Source organism: Diabrotica virgifera, chromosome 1 (assembly GCF_917563875.1).
Source record: "Diabrotica virgifera virgifera chromosome 1, PGI_DIABVI_V3a".
NCBI classification, from domain to species: Eukaryota; Metazoa; Arthropoda; class Insecta; order Coleoptera; family Chrysomelidae; genus Diabrotica; species Diabrotica virgifera.
In genome coordinates, this window is record NC_065443.1 from 231,849,979 (window position 1) to 231,857,535 (window position 7,557).

Genomic DNA, 7,557 nt, shown 5'->3' on the forward strand with positions numbered 1-7,557 from the left:
AGGTACTTTTACAAAATTTATAAACATTTTATATTAAATTATACAATTTAGAGTCTCTCAGAAAAGCAATCAGAGAGTTCATTGAACCAGGTGAACTAAGTATATCACTAAGGGTACCAATAATGTTATGCCGTCGTCGGGTGGAGCTGAAATTACTGCATTCAAGTAGTATATGTTGTATGGAAAGCCGCGTGTTGTTGCAGCTTTCACAGACTGGTGGATTTCCAGAACTCATGAGGTAACCGTGCGTGAGCCGAGTGTGACCTATTCTTATTCGTCTGGCTTTGTCTCTTCTTTTTTGTATGGGAATTTGCGATGGTCGAATTATTGGTTGTATTTGATGTAATTTTGATGTGCTTCTATTCCATTGATCTTGCCAATTTTCCAAAACTGATTGCTTGAAGAGATATTTGAGGTCCTGATGGAGCTGTATCTTTTCGACAGGATTATTAGGGCAATTAGCTTTTTTCGCTGCTTGGTCCGCTTTCTCGTTACCAGTAACACCTACGTGCGAAGGAACCCAGATTATGGAGACTGAGGTACCCGAAGTTAACAGCTGATGGCAGTGAGTGTGTACCTTATTGACTATTGGGTGTTGTGATTTTAAGGTTTTTAGTGAATGAATCGATGACAGTGAGTCGGTGCATATGGCTATACGTTTGCTGCTTTCTGGTGTGACTTCTAGAGCTTTATTTATTCCATACAATTCCGCTGTATGTATACTGCAGATTGTAGGGAGGCGGAATGACGCTATTGTTTCATTTGTAGTAGTAACTGCGCAACTTGTACCATGTTCATCTTTACTGGCGTCTGTGTATAAGATTGTATCAAACTTTTCCATGTCGATCATTTTATTGAACTCTTGTTTAATCATAAGGCTGGGTGTTTCCTTTTTGTCGTATCTACATAGACTAATGTTAAAACTAGGCTGCTTTCTGGTCCAAGGCGGGGTATGAGGGATACAGATCGGGGTCATATTTGAAAAATCTATGTTGTTAATTAACTGGTGTAATTTGCGGTCAATTGGGTATACAGACCTAGGTTTTTCTGTTGGATCTATTACTGTGTGTCTGGGAACAAGATTGGCAGCTGGATTTGAGGGGTTGGCAGAGACCTTTGCAAAATAATTCAGAAGGAGTCTTTGTCTCCTATCAGTCAGTGGAGGTTCCTAGGCTTCGACATGGATGCCTTCAGATGGGCTAGACCTGAAAGCACCAAGACAAATACGAAGAGATGTGTTCTGAACGACGTTAAGAGAATTTAAGAGAGACTTGCATGCAGACATATAGAGTATGCTACCGTAATCAAGTTTGGACCTAATTAGAGCTTGGTAAATTCTGAGTAATACTTCCTCTTCAGATCCCCAGTGATAGTGAGCAAGGGATTTAATTATGTTTATTCTTTTTAAACAATTAGCTTTAGTGGTTTGTATATGATTTCTCCAAGACAGCCTTTTATCAAATTGCATACCTAAGATTTTATGGTTATCTACTACACGAAGCGAAGTTCCATGTAGTTGTAAATTAGGTTGGGGAGACCTGTATTTTTTACTAAATTGGATTACTACAGATTTAGGTGGTGAAAATTTGAATCCTGTACTTTCTGACCAATTGGTAATAGACTCTAGGGTGTTTTAGAGTAACGCACATGTACTGGATGTGGTCCTACCTTGACAAAATAGAATGATATCATCAGCGTAAATAGCGTGTTGAACTGGTGCTTTTATCATAGTGCTTATGTCATTAATACAGATTAAGAATAGTGTGGTGCTAAGTATACAACCTTGAGGTAGTCCATTCTCTACAGCTTATGTTGCAGACATTTTACCATTTATGGACACTTGAAACGTTCTATCCGTTAAAAAGTGATTAATAAATGTTGTTATATTACCTTCTAATTTGAGGTCACTAAGTTTTGCAAGAATTATTGATTTTGAGGTGGTATCGAAAGCACTCTCTATATCTAGAGCAACGGCAATTACCTCATTCTTGTTTTGCATGGCGTACGCAATTTCAGACTGAAGTGAAACCAAATTGTCCATAGTGCATCTATTTGATCTAAATCCTGACTGAAATGGATTTAGTAACTTATGTCGTTCTAAGTACCAGTTAAGACGATTATTTATCATTTTTTCTAAGACTTTACATAATGAGCAAGTTAAAGAAATGGGTCGAAATGAATTGGGTAATGCTGACATGCAGTCATTCTTTTTAATTGGAATCAAAATGGATTTTCTCCATAGCCTGGGAAACAGTTGATCTGTCCATAAAATATTGTACAGATCTAATAATTTTCTTAATGTATCTGAATGTAGTTTTTTAATAAATATTGAGGGAATGTCATCTGGTCCGGCAGCAGATTTTTTTAGACAGCTAACAACATCATAGAGTTCGTCCAGAGTAAACGGTAGGTTAAGTGGATCAGGGTTAGATGAGGAGGACTGAGGAGGGTGCTGTTCGTCTCGTGTCAATAAATGGTTAATTCTGTTTTTGGATTTTTCTAAAAAATATTGTGCAAAAGTATCAGAGATTTTCTGGTCGTCTGTGATAATATTATTTTCGTGGATAAGAGCGGGTATTTTATACGTTGTGTTGCGTCCATTAATTTGTTTAATTTTGTTCCATACTTGAGTTGGAGATGTGTCAGCGGTTATAGTACTGGAGAGTTTAATCCAAGATTCTCGTTTACTTTCTTTTATTACTCGTTTTGATTTGGCCTTTAGTCTCTTGAAATTAATTAAGTCCACTTCTGCTCGTGTTCTGCGAAATTTGTTTAAGGCCTTTTTGCTAGCTTTAACTGCTAGCTTGCAAGATAGGTTCCACCATGGTACAGATTTATGGGATGGATTAATAGTGTACCTTCCAACGTGTTCCTCTGCTGCTTGCAGTATGCATCTATTAAATTCATCAACATCCGTATCAGCATTGTTTTGATAAACAATTTCGTTAACTCGATCCTTAACAGATGCGCTGAAAAGCTCCCAATTAGCTTTTGAGATATTCCATTTGCTCTTAACATAAGACGGTTTAGCTTCATTATTAGTGATGAAGATAGGGAAGTGATTGCTGTCATAGAGACTATCAAGCGTGTACCAGGTAAGAAGAGGAGCTGTTTTAGGATCACTAATGCTCAGGTCAATTGAAGAGAAGGAGCCAGACTCTATATGAAAATACGTGCTACTTCCTGTGTTTAAAAGACTAACATCATGATTAATGATAATATCTTCAATGATCTTACCCCTACCAAACGTATTTTTAGATCCCCATATAATACCATGAGCGTTAAAATCTCCAACAAGAATAAATGGAGCTGGAAGTTGGTTAATGAGATTTAAAAGTTCAGCACTGGCAAGATTATAGTTAGGGGGAATGTACACATTGCATATGACAATTTTGTTAGGGCACCATGCAGTTACTGCTACAGCTTCTAGCGTTGTGTTTAACAAAAATTCTTGGTGAAAAACATCATTCGAGATAAAAATGGAGGATCCACCGCTGGCTCTTAAATGCGTTGTCCTAATAAAATGATAGCTAGAATAGTTTTTAAGATACGGATTGTGTGCTGTGTTAAAGTTAGTCTCTTGTAAGCAGAGAAAGTCTGGGACGTGATCTGAGATTAATTGTTGTAAGCGTTCAAGACGGGGAAAAAACCCATCACGATTCCACTGAATTAATGTGAATATAATTACAGATTATTTTAAGGAATTTTGAGACTGTTGAGATAATTGAGATACGTCTGAGTTGCTGTCTTCATCGCTTACGTCATGGGACATGCTAGATACACTTTCGGCATCATCAGGTTCCAGTTGGAGTTTAATTTTTTTATTTATACGTGTTATACGATATCTAATTGCCCGTTCTTGGAGAGATGGGTACAGAAATTGTAAATTTAAGATCAAAGATTTAATATCGCTCGTAAATTTCAATGCTTCAGTGTAAGGATCGTTATTTCCAAAGGTGTTTTCAAGGAAAGCTATCAGATTATCTTGTGGAAGTATGAATGCTTCTGGTGTTTTATTGTAGGCCTCTTTTATATCCTCTTTAGTTTGTTCAGTCAATCCGGTTTCTATTGGCGGGTTTGTCCTGTATGTGGCTGGCAGGTGAAACGGGTGGAGGCATGCTAACAGTGTCATCTAGGGAACTGTTTTCATTCGTGGCCGTTGATACTTCTGAGTGACCTCGTTTAAGGCCTGGTTTTACTGCAGTAGTTGTGTCCTGTTGTGCAGTATCTGTAATAGGGGTCACGCTGGAGGTGTCTGTCGGCTGTGTGTTATCTAGTAAAAGGGTTGTGTTCGTGGATAATTCGGGATTTGAATTAGAAGTTTGGGTTACATTAACAGTTGGAGGATTAGAGCATTTAGAAGCAATATGTGTCCTGGTTGTTTACAGATAAAACACTCCATCTTATCTGTAGATAAAAAGATTCTGTTGTCAATACCTTCAAAAGGTATTACAATTGACGTTTGTAACTCAAAATTATCTGTATTGGAAAAAGCATATACTTGGCGTCTAAAGCTAAGGATGTGAGAGTACTCATCACCTGGGATACCAGCTCTTAAAAAGGAAATCGGGGAGGCTAACTCAAGCCCAAGATTTTTAATGGCACTTTCTACTAAATCGTGCGGAACGGTTGGGGAAATATTTGATATGACAATTCTTTTCGTGGGGGAAACCAGTCTGCGAATATTTAGGGTAATGTTCCCTATCTGAATATTAGGATGCGATGTTAATAACTGTTCGACTAGATTGGAATTGGTAAGATAAATACATATCCTATTATGGGATATCCTAGAAGCAAAAGAAATTTGTTTGGGACCGATAATGTCGCCTATAGCTCTAACATAGTCATGTAATTTAAGGTTTTGATCAGCATGTAATACTACCGCTTGGGTGTGCTTTGGAAACGAAGGTTTTACTATGGATGTAACTATGGATGCATACGAAGTTGTTTGTCTAGAAGTTGCATTATCTGTAGTTTTAGACATATTTGAAGCTGAACTGTTTTGCACGTTACTGCCCATGTAATCAGAAGCAGAAACAATATTATGAAATATAATAATTATTTGTTTAGTTTAGAATTTTGTTGATATTTACGCATTTTGCCGGCACCACTGGTAGCCGGCTAGATCACTTTTCGATGTTTATGCTAGTCCATTAATATTATTGATGTTTCTAATTAATGTAAAAAGCAAAAAACTGGATCTAATTATAGTTCCGAATAAACTAAACAAATCTAATTTAAAATGTTCAAATACGTACGTTATAATTATTGTTATCACTCTCACTTGTAAACTCGTATTTCACTGCTATTAATAAACACAGCTGCGATCGTCGATGTTTACTCGTTGAGGTACTACAATCGAATCCGCTTATTTTGTTAGTTTAATCAAATAAGTTTGATTCTTGTGGAATTAAAATACGACAAAAAAGCAATATATTAGATGGAGATTTTTGTTGGTAATCAAATTATGTAAATCAAAGTATTACCTTCTAGCTAGGTAGGTACATTTTCCAAATAGGTATTTACCGAATTTGTAATTTTTTATTACAATACTGAAACATTTACAATAAGGTACGTACCTGTTGATTTAAAAACTATTTATTAAGTCACTACAATTATGAACTTGCTGTTTGTTTCTGTCCTCACAACAGTAAAAACTAATATACACAACATTTTGTTTATCCAGAATCTCCATTTGAACAATTATTGGCAGATGATTTTAACACCCAATCAGATCCCTCATAACGTTTCATACCATACTGTCGGTGTGCGCATGCGCCCAGCAAAATAAAAATTTACCCTCGTGCCTAAAGAAGTATAACTTCAAAAACCCAATTCAGCAATACCGTGACCTCAAAATATCTTGCTATACCTACCTAATTTTGTTTTATTTAAAAATTTGAAATCTAAATTAATATTCTCGAAAATATAACTTAGCATGTTTCTACAATAATTTACAATGTACATTATAATTACCCATAATCCTCCTGAAGAGAAGAACGACCACAAGTTAAACGTTTTATTGTTTAGCTGTTAGCTCCATAACTGCCACCCCAGGGGGTGTCCCGTTTGTCTATCGGCTCGATAACAGGTGAACAGAATTTTTGATCTGGGCTTTCTGCACGTAAACGTTTACGTGCAAAAAGAAATTTTTAAGATAGGGATAGTCACCTGAAATTTACCGTTATGATTTTAGAGGGATGGCCTTAACTTAAAACCGCCGCGATTTGACGACGGACGGCCAGTGGCGTAACTAAAGCCAATGCAACCAATGCGGTGCATTGGGGCGCAGGCCTTAGGGGGCGTAAAAAACTGATATTCTGGAAAAATTTTAGCAAAAAAATATGTTGAAGCAAAACTCCCTGTAGCTTCCCGAAAGTAAATAATGTAAAAAAATATTCGTGGTATTTTATTCCGTTAGCGCCATAATAGACGGGCGACTGTGGCCGGGCACTCTGTGGATCCACAAACATAAGTAGTTTCCGATGTTTGACCGTGGGTTCTTATGTGGCGTGGACGTTGCATCACAGACGAGCAACTGTGGCCGGCCACAAATACCCCTAGTTGATGGTATAGAAAATAACTTATATTTCAATAATAACTTTAAAATTTCATGTTTCAGGGGCTCTATTAGTCCCAATTACTGCAGCAGTGGAGCTATGTTTTTATTTTCACGTGCAAGTAGATGGCGCATAAATCGTTTAATTTTTGAAATTTTTTTATGGAAATTATTTTACTTGTACTTCTTTTTATAATAATGCTCATGCAAATTTTCAAAACTACTGGTACAGTTCTCTTATTTTAGAAATTAACAAAAAAGTATGTGAATTTCGAACTTTTACACTAGGATAGCCCCTTAATTTTACTTTCAATTAATTTTTTGAATAATGTTTTTTAATAATTAACTTTAAAATTACTGTTATATTTCTTGGAATAATTATTGTTCGCTGATTGGATATTGCTTGTACTATGTCGTGTGTACAGAAATAGTATCCCCTGAAAGTACGTAGAAATATCGTTAGTTTCGTAGGAGATTGTGTGGGGGGGGGGGAATAAGTCTGGGAATAGGGGCGCACGAGGAATACTTGCATTGGGGCGCAGGTCAGACTAGTTACGCCACTGCGGACGGCTTGCATATTCATTAATAAGTCACATTCTCAAATTATTCTTGAAAATAATACATGGTCGTATAAACAAAAAACTAGAAGAAGGAATAGATGATAGTCAGTTTGGGTTCAGAAACGGACTAGGAACCAGAGAGGCGTTATTTGCTTTTAATGTGTTAGCTCAAAGATGCATGGACATGAATGTGGATGTGCATGTTTGTTACGTTGATTTTGAGAAGGCTTTTGACAAAGTAAGACATGAAAAATTAGTCCAAATTCTAAAGACAAAAAACATAGACAAAAGGGACTTACGAATAATAACAAACCTTTACTGGAATCAAAGAGCACAAATTGTAATAGATAACGAACCCAGTCCAGAAATTGAAATCAGGAGAGGAGTTCGGCAGGGATGTATTATGTCTCCATTACTCTTTAATGCATATAGTGAAGC